The sequence below is a fragment of the Ambystoma mexicanum genome, chromosome 5p, assembly GCF_040938575.1.
Source record: "Ambystoma mexicanum isolate Mex_15411 chromosome 5p, UKY_AmexF1_1, whole genome shotgun sequence".
NCBI lineage: Eukaryota > Metazoa > Chordata > Amphibia > Caudata > Ambystomatidae > Ambystoma > Ambystoma mexicanum.
In genome coordinates this window covers 1188713418-1188734971 of record NC_090930.1, presented here as the reverse complement: position 1 = coordinate 1188734971, position 21554 = coordinate 1188713418, and the positions used below count along the sequence as shown (strand labels likewise).

The 21554-nt window shown below is 43.8% G+C and overlaps 1 long non-coding RNA gene across 1 annotated transcript; it reads right to left on the bottom strand.

Annotated features, from left to right (window-relative positions):
• Positions 1–13815: 13815 nt before the first annotated feature.
• Positions 13816–15637, bottom strand: LOC138481766 (uncharacterized). Its single transcript, XR_011274389.1, has 3 exons — positions 15523–15637; positions 14967–15099; positions 13816–14458 (listed from the first exon to the last, which is right to left on the bottom strand). It is a non-coding gene; the product is annotated as an uncharacterized lncRNA (long non-coding RNA).
• Between the last annotated feature and the right edge of the window lie 5917 nt (positions 15638–21554).

Sequence of the window (21554 nt, the reverse complement as noted above, 5' to 3'; positions counted from 1 at the left end):
GCCTTCATAATCCATTTATAAATTGGAAGGCCGGTACCCTTTTTTTTGGGCTCTGAGTATTGTGTCTCCCACTGCATATCCCAGCAATCTGTAGGTCTTCATCTTCCCTCTGTGGCCACTGATACCCATGCTGTGCCCTACATAGGCCAGTTAGGTGTGGTTCCTGAATGTCACCAACAGTTTCATAGAGTCTTTTCAACACCACAGTATCCCTCACTTCCTCCCCATCACAGAGACGACTGTCGGATAGACCTTATACCCAATCAACCTATACCGTTTGGACGGGTGTACGTCCTTTCCCAACGAGAGAAGAGTGCTCTGAAAGAATACCTCCTAGCTAATCTCCAGAACGGTTTGATTACTGAGTCCAAATCTCCGGCCGGAGCCTACTTATTCTTTATACCTAAAAAGGACACTGAAGAACTACGCCCATGCATCGATTATAAAGGGATCAACAAAATTACCATACCCGACAAATACCCTATGCCATTGATAAAAGATATACTAGAAGCTGTGCGGGGAGCTTCTTATTACACTAAATTGGATCTTCGAGGGGCGTATCACCTTATCAGAATTGCACCCAGTGACGAATGGAAGACTCCCTTCGTACCCCATTTGGTCACTTTCCGTGTCAAGTAATGCCATTCGGCCTGGTGAATGCTCCTGTGGTGTTCCAACGATTTATGGACCATCTATTTTCTGACCTCCTTCTCCATTTTATCATCGTTTATTTAGATGATATTTTGATCTTCTCGACAAATTTGGAGGAACACATCGAGCATGTTAACATCGTCCTAAGTCGCCTTCGAGACAATCAGTTATACTGTAAGGCGGAGAAATGTGAATTTCACCAAACGCAAATCACGTACCTCGGATTCGTTCTTTCCGACAAGGGAATCTCCATGGATCCCAGAAAAGTGTCTGCCATCTTAGATTGGCCATCCCAACCACAATTAAACAAATTTAAAGATTTCTTGGGTTTGCTAATTTTTACCGCAAGTTTATTCCCTGTTACTCTGAAATAATCCCTCCCATCACTCGGTTACTGAAGAAAGATACAGTGTTTTCTTTGGATTCGCCAGCGCAACAAGCCTTCGAGACTTTAAAAAGGATGTTCACCTCTGCCTCTATTCTGCTCCATCCTGACCAACCGCGTCCATTTATTGTAGAAACCGATGCCTCTCAACATGTGATGGGAGCCGTTCTACTACAAAGAACTGAACAAGGAGAAGAAAGACCTGTAGCATATTTGTCAAAGACTTTCTCCCCCTCTGAAGAACATTACTCTGTTCTGGAGAAAGAATTACTGGCGATTAAAAGGGCCTTTGAAGAATGGAGGCATCTATTACTAGGATCACCTTTCTCAATAGAAGTCCGCACAGATCATCAGAACCAAAAGGCCTTACAACATGCACAAACTACTAATAGCAGGCAAGCGAGATGGGCTAATTTCTTTTTACCTTATCGGATTGAATTCACTTTCTTTCCAGGGAACCAAAATCTGAGGACGGATGCCCTGTCTCGGAAGAGACCTCACAGCTCTCGTTTCTGTTCTGAGAAAATGCTCCCCAAAGCAACATTTATATCGGTTGTTTCCGATTTCCTACAAATTCTCAAACAAGAAACTATCAGAAATCAACGTTTGTGCGAGGAGCTTGAGGTGACTCATCACCTTAGTAAGAATCAATAATTATACTTTCATGCGGAACAAGTTCTGATTCCCTCGGCTTCCCTGCAAACAGAAGTTCTTCAGATGTGTCACGATTCTAAAGCTGCCGGACATCGGGGGGTTCAGACCACTCTAGAACTCGTGAAGAGACATATTTGGTGGCCTACTGTTCATACTGATGTTCAGGATTATGTCAGTGCATGCACAATGTGTATTCAGTCCAAATCCTCCCGAGCCTCGCCATTCGGGCTAGTCACCCGTATCCCTATACCTGAAAGACCTTGGCAAATGATATCTACCGATTTTATAGTGGATCTTCCTCCTTCCTCTCAATACACGACCATTATGGTCACCATAGACTACTTGACGAAGCTAGCACATTTCACTCCTTTAGTCAAAATTCCCGGAGCTGCTCAAATGGCTTCATTATTCCTATCTGAAGTATTTTCTCGTCATGGTCTACCCGAAGTCATAGTATCAGATCGAGGACCTCAATATACCTCACAGTTTTGGAAGAGAATATGTCACATTCTCGGCATTAAGAGGGCCCTTAACTCAGGATACCATCCCCAGACCAACGGGCAGACTGAACGCCTCAACCAGACTCTGGAAGGCTACTTACACTGTTTTGTGTCCGCAGCTCAAGATGATTGGAAGGACCTGTTACCATTCGCTGAATTTTCTTACAATAATGCTAAACACTCTTCTCTCAAGACTAGTCCCACCTACTGCTCATATGGATACCATCCATCCTTTGTACCTACTGTCTCGGCAACCTCCTCTCGTTTCCCAGGTGTCGACGGTCTCGTAGCGGACATTTAGACAGGAAACTGTCTCGCCCGATTAGCTCTCCAAGCGGCCCAAGACCGAGCCCAACTGTATGCAGACAAACATGGCCGGGCGATGCCAAGGTTGAGTGTGGGGAACTACGTCTGGTTGTCCTCACGAATCCTTCCGAAACGTTTGCTTCCTTCCAAATTGTCTCCTCGGTTTTATGGTCCTTTCAAAATATTATCCATGATAGGATCTGCCACAGTTCGGTTGGCCCTGCCACCCTCTTGGTCCAGGATTCATCCGGTGTTTCACTTTTCCCAATTGAAGCTAGCCGTCAGGGATCGGTACTTACGCTCTGCCAAACCTAAACCTCCCCCGGTAGTTACTAATTCTGGGACTGAATACGAAGTGGCCAACATTTGCGACTCACGTTATCATAGAGGTCGTCTCCAATTTCTCATTGACTGGAAAGGTTATTCTCCCATGGAAAGGACTTGGGAACCTGCCTCTGGTGTCCACTCTCCCCTCTTAGTGCAACGATTTTTTCGGTTACACATGTGGAAGCCAGGTTCTCCACCCAGGAGGAGGGGGCATACTGTTACACCTTTCCAACGTTGGTCCATGCTTTACAGGAGACGGGGCAAAGAGCTATACGCCTTTCTAAAATACGGAGGGCTGCAGAACCCGGCAGTATGTGCCTTAGCAGTCTAGTTTATCCACGCTATCAGCAAACGTCAGTAGCGAGTCACGTGACCCTATTAAAGGATCTTGAACAATCGCCTCGAAGCGTCACTACTGTTTACAGAGACGCTCCGTAAGTTCGAACCTAGGGTCATTCCTACTCAGATTTAACCTGCTGCCTTTCTTTACTACACTCACCCTCTTGTCTCTCTCTCTCTTATCCCAGGATCTATTTATCGGGCAATCCCTTTCATTTCCGTCTGAGTCAACAGGCACATCCGAGTTCATCGGTGTCATCCGATCACCTTCACTCACACAAATGGACGGATGACTGCAGGACTTATATCCCCTCTCATACAGTGAGTCTCCTGTCCTATGATCCTCGTTTCTCTTTTCTATTCCCTATTTCACCGGTACCGTGTTACAGGAACCTGCAAAACTTTCGGAGTTCCGGTACATAGGCAGGATTCTACCTTGTGCTCCTCATCTTCCAGTCTAAGGCCAGACAGTGTTGGAATCTCGTAAGGAATTCCCTTTCCTCTGCATTCTTTGATCTCACACTCTCATTCTCATACGCAACTTACCTGTCCTTTCTTAGTCCAGTAGAAACTGAGCCTCTGCCAGCCAGGATTCCTTACGTGAAGAAAAACCAGGCAACCGAGAAGCTTCATCTACTTCTTCCAGGGTTTATTCCCCATAGGGTTTCCCTGGGGTTCGTGCCTCTTCCCCGTTGGCATTTCAGTCTCGGTGGGAGGTTCAGGATCCTCCGGGAGGCTCTTGCCATCTGCAGTTGCTGCTTCCGTGTCGACCATCCGACCAGGTTAGTTTAATTGCCTGTAAGGGGTTTGTCCATCGACAATATCAGGTTTCATTAACAGTCAACAGTTAACACCTTCATACCTGTCCTGAATTTTTATAAGGCTAAGATTATACAGAGTCTGACATATGGAGTGGAAGCAATGCCAAACCTACCTGAAACCATATGGGATAAGTTAGAAGGAAAGTTTTGGCGAAAGGTTCTGACACTCCCACAAACACCACCGATATTCGGAGAGAATTAAGCCTTCAATCAATTTCATCGATAAGGACTCTGACGAAAATCATGTTATACAGGAAGGTAATTGATCCATCGAGTCCTCACATATTTGGTCTGATGAGAAAAGAGCTGCAGGGAAATAGCACTAAGATCATGTCAAGATGGGTCGTGGATATTCAAGATCTACTAGAGCAAATCAGTTGTACAGAGGAGGATTTATTAAACAATTCGAACAAAGTAAAAAAAAACTACTCATGCCCAACTGGATAACAACGCAAGACCAGGATAATAAAAACAAATTGACAAAAACATTACTCCGATGACAATTAAAATAAACCAGCTACCAAAATATATTCAAAAATTTCCAAACAAATGTTTAAGAGAAAACTTTATGAGCATAAGATTGAATTTATTGAAGACCAAGGAGGTGGTTGCTATAAGGAGCAAATTAAGTGAAAATCACTGCAGTTTTTGCAAAACCAAAGAGTCAACTGAAAACATGAAACATCTATTATTAAATTGCCAAGCTTTAGTGAGACAGCGCCAGATTTACATAGGACACATCCTCTCTGACCTTCATTTTTACGACGAAGATAAATGGTGTTCACGTTTGCTGAGTGACGAAAGGACTACATGGGTGATAGCTGTCACTAAATTCTTCGAGAAGCTGGAACTAGACACTTCATGAAACAACTGAAAGTTAAACTATTGTTCAACTGAAAAAAGAACGGGCGGAGGGGTGTTTCTGAATTGATCTACACAATTTGCACTGTAAAAAGAAAGGAGAAAACACCAGGGGACTTGAAAAACAGAGACTGATCATTAACAACCGTGTGCCTCCTCTCTTCTTTTTCGCTCTCCCCCTCTCCAGGACCTTGATTTTCTATTTTAACTTCAGATAACAGAAATTAAAACATTGATTCTTGTAAAAATTGATTTTCAATTAAAACAAGTTAAAAAAAAAAAAACAAGACGGGTATAACATATTACCAGCAACACAAATTGTGCAGCTGCAGGGAGCTGCACCCATGGAGGAAAAAGATCTATGGCTTAGGAGGTGACGTACAATATCTCCAACAGATGTCCTATGGTGGCAAAACAACGCAGGGAAAGTGGTTATGCCACTTGCATTGTTGTACAAAGCGCTGACACAATTACATTATCCACCCACACTGGGAAGGAAGTGCTTGCTGCTGCCCATGTTGGAGGAACATGGTTCTGTCTTAACTTGGTAGAACACAAGGCTGAATGTATGCATAATTGTTTGACGTGTAAGCAGTTCACTGCAGGTCATACAATGAGGGTAGTGAGAGGAGCCATATCTCGTCCAGTTAGTCCATTCCAAAATCTCCACATCGACTATGTCAACATGATCCAAGTCTGCCAACATTTTAAAAGAGGGTCACTATGCACAGGAATGCACAGCAAACCTAGAAGAGGTAAGCGACACTCGCAAGGTACAGGAGGAGGCACTTGAGGGGGAGACGTGCTTTACCTTGACGGGTCTTCAACAATTGACCAGGCGAGTGGGGAAAGATATACTGGGACAGCAGTAGTGAGACAGAGAGGATGGAACAAGTGAGGTAATAATAATAATAATTTAGCATTTATATAGCGCTACGAACCCTCAGGTATCTGAGCGCTGCTTATTGTTACCCACGGTGTGTGGTGCTCATTTATCGACCTCAGAAGGATGAAAGGCTGAGTTTGGCCCTGCCGGGTGTCTCACTTCAGACCTGGGAATGCCAAGTGAACTCCGAACTGATGGGCAGAGTTTCAGAAGGCCAGTCTAGTTTCTTGGAACAGGGTAACCTCTGGACAAGCCAGACCAATCAAGGTAGCTATGGCAGGCGGTCAAGACTAAGTTTCGGGAGGGTGAGGGTGACTGAAAGACCTCAATGAGCACACAAAGCAAGGACACTTACAAATTACGCCCAGACAGGTTTTATATAAAAAATATAGACACATTTATTACAAGGCCTTTGTAACTCAGACCATAGCAAAAGAATCACAGCAATACTGAGTAAATCAACACAACACTATCAATACAATGTATATACAAGACCATTGGGGTCTAAATGGTTAAATGCGTGAAATATGTTGACAACTTAGATGGGAAGGAAACCGGCAGTGCAGGTAGTCTTTAGGCCCCTTCGACATCACCAACACACCACACTAGCAGTGGAGAGGAGAGGGACCTTCAGGGGCCACTTGTGCGTAAAAAGGGGCTCTGGCGCTGGGGATCACCGGTTAGTGTTGGAAGTACTCACCGGTCCCAGGTGCTCTTGGACCCAAACTTCGCCAGTTCAGTCCACTTCGCTTGCAGGTTCGAACGCGACAAAAAGGACGTCTGTGCGGCTTTCAGTTACTGAGATACAGTGAGGATTCCCAAATGGGACAATGGCGAGTGCTCTTCTCCGGGTGGATGAATCAACCGGGTTTCACTGCAGCAGGCTTCAGGGGCAAGAGGGTCACAAATGCAGCGCACTTGCAAAGCTTGTTGCCGCGGCAGGGCAACACATAGCCGCGTATGCTCCGGTCCTGGCGCACTCGTCTCACTTCAGACCTGGGAATGCCAAGTGTACGAAATTTGGTGTGAGGGTGCCATGGACACAAAGCTAGCAGTATACAAAGTGTCGAGGGCCTCCTCGATAAGACGGCGAGGACAGAGCAAAGCAACTGGATAAGCTGGTCAGTGCACTGGTTGGCCGAGGGACACTTCCGAAAAAGCTTGCTTGCAGGTTTTGATGAAGGTGCCGAGAATAGTTGGTCCCACTATTCCAATGGGTCGAAGCTGCTTCACAGACCTTCTAAGATGACCAGATGCAGAGGTGTCCCATGGGACGACAGCGGGCTCAGGGTGCCAAACCTTCCAGCAGGTCAGCAGCAGTTCCTCGACTCAGCTTCGTAGTTTCAGGATACTTGGATCTATCCTTCGTTCAGTGAGAACTCCAGAGATCGACATAGTATGGGTGTTTTCAGCCTCCTCTTATCCAAAGTTCCCTTTGTGCCAAAATGGAGAGGACCCAATGGGAGATCTGCTCACAAACACATACTCTATACGTTGACCATTCATGGACCACGGTGGTCCCAGTCATTCACAGCACTCCAGACTCTCTGGCACCGAGGATGTGTATTGGGGACAGACACCTCAGCCCACATCTGGAGGCACACACAAAAGGCATGCAGGAGCCCGTGAAAGCTTGGCATTTCACGGAAAACTGCAGGTCCAAATAAGGACTGCCCTGGGTCGACCTGGGGAAGGTGAAGGGGCAAGATGGCCAAAAGACAGAACAAAGAACCTCGTGGCATGGCAATTTTGGAGCCAGGCCACCCATTCATGCCAAATGCGGTTAACACGGTTAACATGGCAGAAAAGGGTTCAAAATAATGCAAAATGATAGCTACCACCAGCCCTGTCCATGACACATCTGCACATCTCACAAAAAATCCATCGGGAGTATCTCGGGCCTTTTGAAAATGACTATAGACCCAAGACACTGTACTGGAAGGTACATTGTGCACTTGTTACATGTTGCAGAAAACTTACAACATGGGAAAAGGACTAAGGGAAACAAAGTCTCCTAGTACTGACTGTCTTAAGGGCATGTCAGTTTCCCCATAAAAATTTAGCGAAAGCCCAGAGGAGTGCAATTTAAGGCTTTGCTTCTCTTTCAAAGTCAATCTATGGTGTCTAAACAGCAGCAAAAGGTTTGGGGGTGTACACATGGAGGGAAAATTACATACAATATTGAAATATTTCCTAACACTCGCCCCTCCCAGACTAAGGACAGGGGGAACTGATCCACTCCTGGATGAGTTTCTCGTTCAGGTTGGTTAAACATTCTGGACAACCCATCAGCACTGCTATGTTGGACACCTGGCCTATGCTCAATAGTGAAGTCAAAGCCTTGCAGACTTATAGACCACCTAAGCAACTTTGGATTCTCTCCCTTCATGTTCATTAGCCACTTTAAGGGCTTATGGTCAGTTTGCACAATGAAGTGGGTCCCATAGAGGTAGGGCCTCAGCTTCCTTAGGGCCCACACAACAGAGAAACATTATTTCTCCACTGTCAGCAAATGAAGCCAATGGGATGTTCCTTACCCTTTTTATCTACTTGTGATAGTACAGCTCCTATCCCAGTGTCAGAGGCATCTGTCTGCACAATAAAAGGTATTTGGTAATCAGGGTCCCCGAGGACAGGGGCCTGGCACAAGGAGTCTTTTAAGCCATTGAAGGTCTTCTCACACTCTTCAGACCAAGTTACCTTCTTGAGTTTCTTTGGAGTTGTGAGAGCAGTCAGAGGGGCAGCTATGGTGCCATAGTCTGCCATGAAATTTCTGTAGTACCCAGTGAGTCCTAAACAGGCTCTCACTTGGGTGTGAGTAGTGGGGGTAGGCTAGTCTTGTACTGCTTGTACTTTACTGGGTAGAGGCTGTATCCTCCCTCCACCTACTTCATGTCCAAGGTAGAACACTGATCCTGTTCAAACTGGCACTTCCTGGCCTTTGTGGTCAAGTGGGCCTTCTGAAGAGCCTGTGACACAATCCTAAGGTGTTTCACATGGTCTTCCCAGGTGGCATTGAAAACTGCTATATCATCCAGATAAGCAAGACAGAATTCATCCAACCCATTGAACACATGATTTATAAGCCTCTGGAAAGTGGCAGGTGCATTCTTCTTCAACCCAAAAGGCATTACCCTGAACTGGTAAAGACCGTCTGGTGTTGAGAAAGCTGTCTTCTCCTTGGCATGTTCTGCAAGAGCTATTTGCCAATAGCCTGTAGTGAGGCCATATGTGCTGAGGTATTTGGAGTCACCCAAAATATTCACCAGCTCATCTGTTCTAGGCAAGGGGTGTGCATCTGTCTTGGTGACAGCATTCGGAGCCCTGTAATCCACACAGAACCTCAACTCAGAAGTACCTGCTTTTGGAACCAATTCCACTGGGCTGGACCAAGGACTACTATAGGGTTCAATCACCCCAAGATCCAACATTTTGTTGACCTCTGTCTTAATGTAAGACCTTACTTTGTCTGACATTCTCTATCCCCTACTTTTGATAGGTACACTGTCTCCTTTGTCAATGTCATGTTTGCACCAAGGTGTCAAACCAGGGGACTGTGCAAACAAGGGGGAAAAATGCCTAAGCAAACTTTTCACCTCTGCTTGTTGGTCAGAAGTCAGGTGAGGGGCAACATGGACACCCTCAATGCAGCTGTCTGAAGGACCGCTTTGGAACAGGTCAGGGAGAGGTTCTGACTCCTCTTTCTCAACATCTGAAGCCAGCAGCAGTGCAGCGATTTCAACTCTTGGGATGAAAGCCTTCAATCTATTCACATGGAACACTTTGAGCCTGACCAGCCCATCCAGGGTCCACTAAATAGTTGACCCCACCCAGTGACTCCACCAATGTATAAGGGCCTGACCATTTGTCCTGTAAAGCTCTAGGCCTTATAGGATTCATGATCTGGACTTTCTGACCAGGTGTGAAAGTGATAAGGGAAGCTTTCTGGTCATACCAGTGTTTCACCAGTGCTTGCCCTGCCTTCAGATTCTCACTAGCCAGACCCACCAGGAGTACCATCCTTTTTCTGAGCCTTAGCACATAGTCCATTACGCTGGTAGTAATAGGGGTAGTGGGCATCTCCCAACCCTCCTTGGCTATGGCCAAGGGTCCCCTTACAGAGTGAACAAACAGAAGTTGAAAGGGGCTGAAGCCAACACCCTCTTGTGGTACCTCTCTGTAGGCAAACAGTAAGCATGGTAACAGAAGATCCCATTTTCTTCTTTGGGGTTCTTCGAGAGCCCCAATCATGCTCATCAAGGTTCTGTTAAATCTTTCCACAAGACCATTTGTCTTTGGTTGGTATGCGGATTAAAACGTATAGGTGACACCACATTCCTTCCACATGACCTGCATATACTTTGACATAAAGTTGCTGCCCCTATCAGACAAAACTTCTTTAGGGAAACCAACCCTAGTAAATATGCTAAGCAAAGCTTTTGCAACTGACTTGGCAGTCACAGTCTTCAATGGGATGGCCTCAGGATACCTGGTGGCATGGTCGACCAGCACCAGGATAAACCTATTGCCTGAGGATGTTTGGGGATCAAGGGGACCAACTATGTCGATCCTTACCCTCTCAAATGGTACACCCACCACAGGGAGTGGTACCAATGGAGCATGGATTGTTGAGCCACTCTCACCAGATAACTGGCAGGTGGCACAACTCCTGCAGTGACTTTCTACTTGCACCCCCATCTTGGGCCAGTAGAAGTGCATGGTTAACCTTTGCTTGGTTCTCTTGATTCCAAGGTGACCAGCAAGGGGCACTTCATGCGCCAGCTGTAGGAGGAAGGGTCTTACAGCAAGGGGAACCACCAACCTCCTATGGTCTCCTTCTGTAGGCTCATTATACAGGAGCCCACCTTCCCAATACATCCTAGGTGTCCCAGGGTGTACACCCTCAAGCTGGGAGCAGGCCTGTCTCCTTGGGCCTTCCAGAGATGGGCACTCACATTGGCCTTTACTGAATTCTTCTCTGTCAGGACCACCTTCCACTAACAAGTCTTTTAGTTCAGGATGGTCATTTGGATCAAATACTTCAGGCAACACCTCTACCTCGTCAGGTCCTGGTGTTTCACCAACTACCTCCACCTCAGTGGTAGGTGAGTTAGGGGGAATATTCTCTTTCCCTCTTTTGGATTTTCTGACTCCTTTAGCCTTGAGTTTCCCCTTTGGCTGGGGCATTGCAGTGGTCTTGGCCAGTGCTGCCCTTGTTTGAGACCGTGTGCATGGTCTTTCAGCTGTATCTCCCACTAGCCCTAAAGCTCTGAGATAATTTTCCAGCAAGACCTTTCCTGGGACTTTCTCTTGGATGCTCACTAGAATCCTAACTGCTGTACCATTCAAAGTAAGAGTTACAGGTATTACTGGGAACATGAGAGGTGGGCCATGAGCCAACCTAGTGGGTAACAGAGTAGCTCTAGCAACTTCCTCTGGGTCTACCAAGGTAGAATACACTACAGTTCGACTACACCCACTATCCCTAAGAGTTGGAGTATCTACCTCATTGATCAGCACACTGTCTTTAAAGTAGTGCATGGTATTATCTGGAATCCCTGCATAAGCCTCTGAGACTTTAGGCTCTCAGGAACCCAGTGAAAATAAAACTACCTCAGAATCTATCCCACTGGGGAAGGAATCTGAGGAGAAGGATGCCCCTGTAATCTCTTCTTCCTCATAGGAGGAGAAGGACAGATTAGCAGAGTGGACCGCCAAGGTTTTAACCTTATATCTGGAGTCCCCCTTCACATGGTCAATCGGTCCACAAGCAAAACAAGACCCACTGGGTCTGTTTACATAGGGAGGCTTATTATAACCAGAGTTCTGTTTTGGAGGCTGACCTCCACTACCCTGTGAGTTCTCTTGTGACTTACCCTTATTTTCTTTTAGTGGCCCTTCTGGGAGGAAGTTTTATCAGATTCCCCACCCTCCTTATCTTTGGACTTGTTCCCCCCTCCTGCTTACCAGGGTGAGTATTGTCCTTATGGGACACTATGTGGCACCCACAAATCTGCTGCTATGGCAAGTTTCTGAGGATCTATCTCCTTTGAATCTGCCAAATGCTGCTTAAGCTCAGAGGAACAAGATGCAAAAATATGTTCAAGCATGACAAGACATATCATACCTTCAAAAGTGGAGAACTTATAACCTTCAACCCAGCCAGTCAGGTTTTTCAAGGATTCGGTTACATAAGACACCCAAGTACCACCTTCTTTCTTTTTGTACTCTCTGAATCTCTTTAAGTATTTGGCAGGAGTCTTTCCAAACTTTAAGATGAGAGTTTACTTCAACATTGCAAAACCTGCTATCTCAGCTTTTGACATTTCTATAATGGCACTGCAGCCAGAATGGGGCGGTCTGCTAAGTAACCAGGCAATTTTATCAGCATTGTCAACCTGATGAACTTCACATGCATACTCAAAGGTATTCAGCCAGTCCATAATGTCATTCTTTTCATCATACACACTGAATAGATCTTTAGTAAACCGAGGATGAGAGGAGGACCCAGGCCCATGTCCAGGACCCTTAGATCCATTAGAAACTTTAAGCTTGGCCAGTACCAACTGGTGATCCCTGGGTATAACTAACTTGAAATGCCCTTACTAGTGTGCAACACTGGATACCTTCAGTCCTATCCCACCGCTGTACACCAATTTGGTAAAATGGATTTCTGAACTCTGACTTGGTTGGCACAGTTTCAGAAGGCCAGCCTATTTTCTTGGAACAGGATATCCTCTGGACAAGCCAGACTAATCAAGGTAGCTATGGCAGGCGGTCAAGACTAAGGGGGGTCATTACGAGTTTGGAGGTAGCCATGGGGCTATTAGCGCCATGGCTGCCTCCAAACTTGTGTCCGAGTCAGGGTTTTTTGAATGGGAATTTACCAGGTCATTCCAACCTTGGAGGACCCAGTAAGTCCCCATTCAAAATATCCTTCCCCATTCCCATTCAAGCCCCCATAGGGCTCAATGGGAATGGGGAGGGAGCTAATAACGGGCTCGTAAATAACGGGCCCGTTATTAGCTCCCTGGTCCCTTAGCGGCTCCCGCTAAGGACGGCTGGTTTTAACAGCTTTACCAGATTGCAACACTCACTTATTGGGTGGGTATGCGAGTGGTCTGGACGTTACTACGAGCTCACCCGTTCAGCTCCTAAGGGCCCAACAACCTTGCCCCTAGAACAACTGGATGACTCAGCCAAAATAAAGTTAGAACTGCTGTTTATTGCAAAAACTGACAGAATCACTATTCCAATAAACATGTCACCCGCTTTTGATGCATAATGGTGAAGCATGGCGTTTTCTTTTTTTTTTTTAATCACTTTATTTAAAGATTCTAACAACAAACAAGGAAAAACAATCTCCAGTACATTGCATCGTGTTCAGATTGTAAAATCTAAAAGTAACTTAGAAATAAACAAAATGATACTGAATATATGAACATCGATAATATTTGCAAAAACAAATACAATTTGAACAAAAATTCCTGACACTCAACCATTAAGACAAGACAACAAGAAACCAAAACACACAACTAACACCCAACGGAACAGCTCCCCAACTCCAGAAGTATCAAAGCATCCCCATCCCAAGGCATCAAAACTCACTGCACCTTAATGTTAATGTTAAGGGTATTTGTATTGCGTTACAACTAGATGAGGACTGGGTTTTTTTTGGATTGAGGCCAGGACCGCGCCCCTCACACAAATCTGAAAAAGTTACAGAAGAGATCCTGCGCCTCACTTTCACCCCTTGCAGTGAGATAATTGCTCACAATGTCCCCTTGAGGGTGTGCAACTTTACGGCTCAAACCAAAACACAGTTCTGGACCATAGAAATAGAAAAAATATATATATTTTATTTCATTTAATTGTACAGTATTTCATTCTATTCTTTAAAAAAAACATACAACTTCAGTAAGTATGCAATGTAATCTTTTTTTTAAAAAAATGTTTTGGAAAAATGTTCTCACATTCATTACCAATGTAAAACAAAAAAAATTATATTGACACAAATTAAGAAAGGGAAAAAGGGAGTGGTGAGATATGCATATGAACTGATTACACCAAATTAAAACACAAAACAACCTCCACCTAAATCTTGTCACTAACACAATTCATCAACACATACACAAAATGGGCAAAAAAGTGCATTAGGATTTCATAAAAACACATTAAGAAACCCACATACAATTCTGAGAAAAGCAAACACTACTAGTAAAGCTGTATTAGTATAACATTCAGCTGCCTAGTACTTAATCCTTATGTGGGTTAGGATTGCTCAGTAAAATTTTAATAAATACAAGCTATCAGTGCTCTGTTGTAGACGTGTCTCGGTCACACGATATCATTGTCCCGACATGTTTCATTCCCTAAATCTGTGAATCTTGTGCAGGGAAATTCTTCAGGGGTATTGCTTCAAAAAACGAACAGTGTAACATTACCAAACTTGTATAATGTTGATTCCTTTTAAAGAAACTTTTTGGTTTGGCCAGGAGTTGCAGCCCTCGAGGGTTTCCTTCTTGTTATGATTAACTATAACCTTATGGAAAAAACGGGGGAAAGAAATAAACACAGCATTTAAAGTCGGTTGTGTTAGGCTCAAAACAAAGCTGAGCAATCTTCTCAACCTTAGTTTGTAATTAACTTGGTGAGGCTTATCACGCTGCAAACTTGATAAATAGTAAGAGGTGTAGGGAGCACTGCTTATAAGTAGGGTGCTGATTCCCTAAAACGGAAAAAAGAGAAAATAACAACAGGTCAGTGTTGCATTTGGACAAAGCGGTCTTTTGCTATAGATAAGGGTGCAATTGTCAATCGCTCAACTAACTCTCAGGTGTCCATATGGTGTACTGGAGTACGCCAAAAGACCTTGTCTTTCTTGGACAGAAGATATAGCCATCAATGGGGCCAAAGGATGCTAGTCAAATTATTAATAGAGTGCTTTAGTTCCGTGAAGGTGGCCTAGATCGTAACCGGGTCCAAAAGGGCAATGCGTATGGTATCAAGATGAAAGAAAAGACTTTAATTTTCAGGAACCAATTAGCAATGCGTACACTCATGGGCAGTCACAGTGTCTGGTAAGAGTCCTGAAAGCCGATCTGTCTAGTGGCTAGCGTTCTCTGCTGGTATCGATATGTTACTGTAATGCTAGTGACACCCAGTTATCTCATAAATTCAGGTGCAACTGGTGCAAATAATTGCTTGCCAAGTGGGGTAGTGGATTATACTCGTACCTGGATGGTCGTGGGAAGGAAACCCATCTTGGTCAAGTCTTCCTACTGGTCTCTATGGTCGTTTGCCATGAAGTTTAAGACTTTTAGTTGGACTCTGCTATGTTGGTTTTTATAGCAAGCTTTTTCAATAAAGCTGTTGAAAAACGAAATGGTGCAGAATGAACACTATCTCTAAATACAAATAGCGTATCTGCATCAACACTTTCCAGTATTAAAAACAGTTGCTTAATGTATTGACAGCGCTGTTATATTATGGGCGTCATACGCGGTAAATACCATATAAAGTGGTCAGCGCGAATGACTCCAGCACTAATTAACTGTTGACCCTATGTAGCCGTGTGAACACAGGCTAGCTGCATTTGTTACGAGTATGCCGCGGACAGTGTGAGTACTTGCAGCTGTGCTGAATGCATACAATGCTCGCATGGGTGCTGGTAGAAACTCATGCTGTTTTAATTCCCCCATCACAAGCTAATGCATTATGCTTGTACGCGAGTTTCAACTTGGGTTTTGCTAACTAGCTTCAAAAGGACAAATGTATCATGCAGTTTCTTACCTTACAGCTAGTTTGTAATACTGCTGTCTCCTGGCGTCCGCAGTTACTATGTGCTCGCAGTCAGATCTAGTCTAATGACTCCCTCCGCAGCGCCCATTGACAAGCACTCGCTCGACCGGAAGTGGAGAGTAGTGCTCACGAGACGAGCGTGGGGGCATAAACACTAGTATGTGCAACCCAATGCGCGTTTTGTGCTTTTCAGGTCTCCATAGGGGAACAGTAAAAAATGTTTACCTAGTGTATGGCAAATGTAGCAAGACCTACTGGAAACAAGGTCTGCATCTTGGCTTGTCGCCAATCTTATCGTGATAAGTGTGTGTTAATGTACTGCAAGTCCTAAACTTACTACATTCTATCAAATGAATGTGGTATTGAAACTCCTTTGCTATAGGTCATGTGGCATATCTGCCTGAGCCACTCTTTTATATGTCCTCTGCCAAAATTAATAAACTATAGCCAGACTGCCTCATACAGCATAATTTATTCTGGAAATTGCTGAAATGCTCGGGTATTAATATTAATCAAAATATCTGGACAAAAAAATGCTTTTTATGATTGTTTTGGCATATTACTCCACAGTGTCTAGAAACTCTAATCCACCTCGCTTACAAAGATTTCCAGTCTATCAATTCATTTAGACCGGTTTCTACTGAATTGCAAAGGTACATTAGTCTTTGTTCTTGGTTTATTCGTTTTTTCTTATTAACTAATGTTGGTTCTGTTGAATTCAACTGTAGGAGTACACTCCACGTGAGTGACTCAGGTGTGTGATCCATAGCCAAAAAATGGCCTACCATTGGAGCGATTACGTTGCGGTTACGTATGCAACTTTTATGTTCTATGATCCTCTGCTTTACTTTTCTTTCTGTCATCCCAATATAGATTTTCTGGCGAGGGGACCAAATAACATAAATAACCATTTTTCAGTTACAGTTCGTAAATTGGCATTGTCGCCACAGTCTCTTAAGACCCAAATCTACCTCTTTAGTCCGTTGAGTACTTGCACAGCAACTGCATGTGCCACAGGGAGTGTGGCCTACAGGTTTGGTCATGCCCCAAGATTCAGTGAGCGCCTTTTGGACTTGTTTAGCGGAGATGTCATTCTTTGTCACAAGATCTTTGATATTTGGACCTCTTTTAAACGCACATAATGGGCGTTGAAGAGGACTTTCGCCTCCACTAAGTATATGCCGGTTCCGCTTAATAATGGCATTAACCTTATTGGAAAGTGGATTAAAGGTACTAACGAAAACTATTTGATCTTCGGTTTTTGCCTTAGTCCTATACTCCAAGAGAGCTTCTCTATTATTATTCCTTGCGCGTTTCCAAGGTGTCTTTATGATTTTTTTGGGGTATCCTCTTGCTGTTAATTTCGCGCCTAGGACTGCTGCTTCTTTTTCAAACGTACTGGTGTCAGAACTATTGCGCTTTAATCTAAAAAATTGTCCTACAGGGAGATTTTCTCTTGTATGTCTTGGATGACACTGTCAAACTGGAGCAGAGAGTTTCGGTCTGTTGGTTTGTGGTACGGTTTAACCTTTAAGGTGTTATCTATGGTGTTAGCCCAAATGGTTAAATCAAGAAAGTTGATCTCATTTGCACTGCTTGTAGCTGTAAATTGCAGGAATTTATTCTGTCTGTTGAGCCAGTTCAAGAAGGCTTCCAATTCTGAAGCACTCCCATCCCAAATTAATAAAATGTCATCTATGAACCTTCGCCAAATCGGTAGATGAAGAAAAAAATGGATTGGAGAGGTCGTAGATGACATTTTTCTCAAAATATTCGACGAACAGGTTGGCTGTCGACGGGGCCACCGATGACCCCCTCGCAGTTCTTGATTAAAACTAAAGAAATGTTCTTTCAGGGCCATAGAAGCGCACCATAAGATGAAGCTGTTGGGACCCTCAACTTCTGTTCATTTGGTTAGAAGAACATCTTCAAGTACCTCTAAAGTAAGATCTTGAGGAATGCATGTGTATAGTGACACAATGTCAAGACTCACTAACAATTGCGTTTGGTTATTGAATGGATAATTCTCAATAATTTTAATGACCTCTGTAGTATCCTGAATATAGGAATACATTTCTCGCACAAAAGGTTTTAAGTAGGCGTCGGCAAATTTAGACAAAGGTTCTAAAAGTGAACCTAAACCGGAGACGATTGGGCATCCAGGTGGGTTGGATAATGATTTATGAATTTTAGGTAAAATGTAAAACTAAGGTATGATCGGTTTTTTTGCAAGTAGAAATTCATGTTCTTGTTTACATATCCAACCTCTATCAAGTGCTTTATTGATTTTTTCTTCAATCATGGACTTCAATCGTGGTGTTGGATCTTCTTGAACTTTCTTATAGAATGTCTGATCTTCAAGTTGGCATTTACATTCTAAAATATAAGCTTCACGATCTAACAGTACAATGGCACCGCCTTTGTCTGCTTTACGCACTACTATCTCAGTGTTGCCCTTGAAACATTTGAGGGCTATACGTTCTGCTCGTGTTAAATTTTGAAACTGTTGTGAGGTGGTATTATTCTGTTCCAACAGTTTTAATTCTGACAGAACTCTTTTCTCGAAGACATGTGCTTCTGGTGTCTGGCTTGTTGTAGGAGGGCAAAAACTCAAAGGGTTCCTAAGACCACTATTGATTGGCTCTTTGTCATAAGTGTTTTCATGGAAAAACTGTTTCAAATGGATCTTACGGAATAACTGATGAATTTCTGTTCTTAATTTAAACCCATCATAAGGTGTGGTAGGTACAAAACCTAAACCTTTATTCAGTAGAGCTTCTTCTGTTTTAGACGGGGTATATTTAGATAAATGTACTAATAACCCCTGGTGCTCCTGAGTTGGCGGGGGCGTAATCCCAATCCTCGTGTTGCGCTTCCTCCTCTAAAAAACGCTGCCTTTGAGGTGGGGGGCCTGACCTCCCTCTATTGGGTCTAGTGTACATGGGGCATCCGCCACTGTTCTGTCTACCTCGTCCTTGTTGTCTAGTGGGTCTACTATTGTTCTTTTTTTCCCTTGAAAATGGAGTACTCTCATCGCCTGACGACCCAGATGTATATGAGGTAGTATCAAAATTAACTTTCCATTGTTTTTGGTACTGGCCTACTTGGTATATTTGAAGGCTTTTTCATGTGAGAACTCTTTGAGGTCTTTTTTCATCCTCTTTATCCTTTCTTTTGTTGTGTATTCTTTAGAATCTGCCATCTCTTTCAAGATTTCATCTAATCTACCTTTAAACGTGTCTAGAGGGACTAATTTCTTAATTTCTGCTTCCATAGTCGATAGCTCTGCTGTAATTTTGATAGACATTTCTTTGGCCGTATCTATAATTAGAATTCACCAATCCCTCCCACATTTATTAGCGATATAGCTCCATTTTATGACAAAATCTTTGTTGTCTAAAAATAACCTTGGCTCGTTATGGACAACAAGTCCTTGTGGGAGGGTACCTGCTCTTAAGTATTCTATTGTAATGGAGCCGTGGAGCTCCGTTCTGGTGAGACGTTTCTTAAGCTGTAATAGCTTGTCCCAATTACTTAGGTTAGAAATTAATGAACCTTCGCCCTCTTCCGTAAAAATAGAAGCTCTTGCTAGAAGCTCAGTGACATATTTGTCATCGAAACTAATCACTTTGTCTGCACTCATTGTCAATTGGTTTGCTATTGAGGTTTAGGTGGAAAAGGACTCCTTAATACTTCTGTCGGATTAAAGCTCTCTAGAGTTTGTTAAATTGTTTTACGAAACAAACGTCCATACTCAACACAGACCTGTAACACTTGTCATAACCTCTCCCTTTTGGGAATTTAAATGAACAACACCACAAGTATCGTACGGGTTTGTGGAAAAAAGTCCTGCAGGGATACCGCGCTAATGACCTTACAACTAGATGAGGACTGGGGTTATTTTGGATTGTGGCCAGGACCGCGCCCCTCACACAAGTCTGAAAAAGTTACAGAAGAGATCCTGCGCCTCACTTTCACCCCTTGCTAGTGAGATAATTGCTCACAATGTCCCCTTGAGTGTCCGTCAAACCAAAACACAGTTCTGGACCATAGAAATAGAAAAAAAATATATATTTTATTTCATTTAATTGTACCGTATTTCATTCTATTCTTTAAATTTGTATTGCGTACCATCACCACCGGAGTGGTCCCCAGGCGCTCTGGCGGATCTGAAAAGGAGAGTGCGAAAAAGGGAGAGAGTAGGTGGGTGGGTTAGTAGGATGTATTGTGGATAGGAAAGTGAGAGTTGTGATTTCCTGTTGGCAGCTTCAGTTCGGTTTTCACCATTCGCTGAGCTTAAGTGCGGTTTTCAGGTTGGTTCGACTTCCCATGTGCTGTTGTGAGGTGTTAAGTTTTGTTAGTCGGTTGTTGTAGTGTGGTGAAGTCTGTGCGTATTGCTCTGTAGAGATGTGGTTGTGTGAGTTTCCGTACGGGAAGTGTATTCAGAAAGTTGAGGTTTAAGAGTTGGATTAGCAGGTTTTACTTACCTCTTTGTCTTTGTGTTTCTGTGCTTAACATCCATGATTATCCTGTGTGTTTGATGTGGTAGTTTGTCTGCTTAGTTGATGGGCATGTTGAGGAGTGGCAGTTTTCCTCTGTGTTACTCTAGTGGTATGTCTACCTGGCTGATGCTGGCGTGTGCCCCGGCCTGGGTTGATGATGATTGTGATTGAGGGTTCTAGTCGCTCCCTGCCTGTCTCTTGGGGGGTCCTTATCTACCTAAGTTTCCTATGTGGACATGGGTTGTTGGGGTATCCTCCCTCTGCCCATCAGTTAGGGAAGGTTACGTTAGGCCCATGGGATACTCCTTACAGTTCTTGTTTCCGTTGGGTACATGCTTCCTTGTGGTTTCCTTCTAGTTCTGGAGCAAAGAGCCACGTTTTTAGTAGTTTCCTGAATTCCAAATGTTCCCTTGTGTTGCGTATATTTTTTTGGTGGGTCATTCTAGGTTATTGCTGCCAGGTGAGAGTAAGAGGATCCTCCAAATAATCAGAATCGGGCCCATAGTTTTCCTTTCAGAAGTTAAAAAATAAAGCTACAGTGATACTCACTAGCTTAATATGTTTCTTCAAGGATTTACTTGATATTAGGATGCTGAAATAATTAGTTGATTTTTTATATTTTTGAGTGGCACATAAACTCTATCATACAGTAATATTGTAGAACTTTGAATCCAAATTTTAAATATTTGTACCAAATAAAGCTTGAGGTGTGTTGCCAAGTATTTAAACAGTCGACGGGTGGCAACAGCCTTACTTAGCCACAGTGTTTTCCTGGACAAAAAACGTAATCCCACTGGTAACTGCACACATTAGAGTCCTTATAAATTATTAAGTTCACACTATATGAAAAAAGACACCCTAACAATGTGGGCAGCTTAATGGTTTTAGGGAAAAAATGTACCCGTCAGACTCCTCTGTTAGTGGCCCCCAATGCGGTCACCTAGAATTGCATACTTGTTGCATTGGCACTCCATCAGTCCGATATCACTTGATTTGACAGGCAAATATACAGTTTCACCAGCCATTCAGTACACCAGAGATCTGTGTATAGCAAGGGCACTGCAGCAGAAACAACATTCATTTTGTCCCCTGCTGCCAGTCACTGAACTTGTTTACACCATACTGACTGGCCCCCAAAGGAGAGTAAGTGAAACGCTATTTTATTGAATCCCGTACAACATTACTTCTGCCATTTTCATGATTTCTAGAAGCTCCAGGATCTGCAAGAGTTAGGATAGGCGACTAACTTAGTAGATGGGGTAACAGAATATGGTTGCTGTGTTTCAAAATTGATGTGTGCAGATCTGAAAATATAGTACTCTCTGTGCAGGGTAAGGTTTAGATATTGTGTGACAGCATTGAGGAGGCTGCTGGTCACATGAACAGGCCCTGCCACTCTACTGCTCCACGCACCGCCTGTCTTCACGCCATCAAGGGACCTACATAAGAACTGCAGGCAGACAGCATTGAGGAGGCTGCCCTTCTCATTCTCTTGCATATCTCCATCCCTTCTCAAATCCT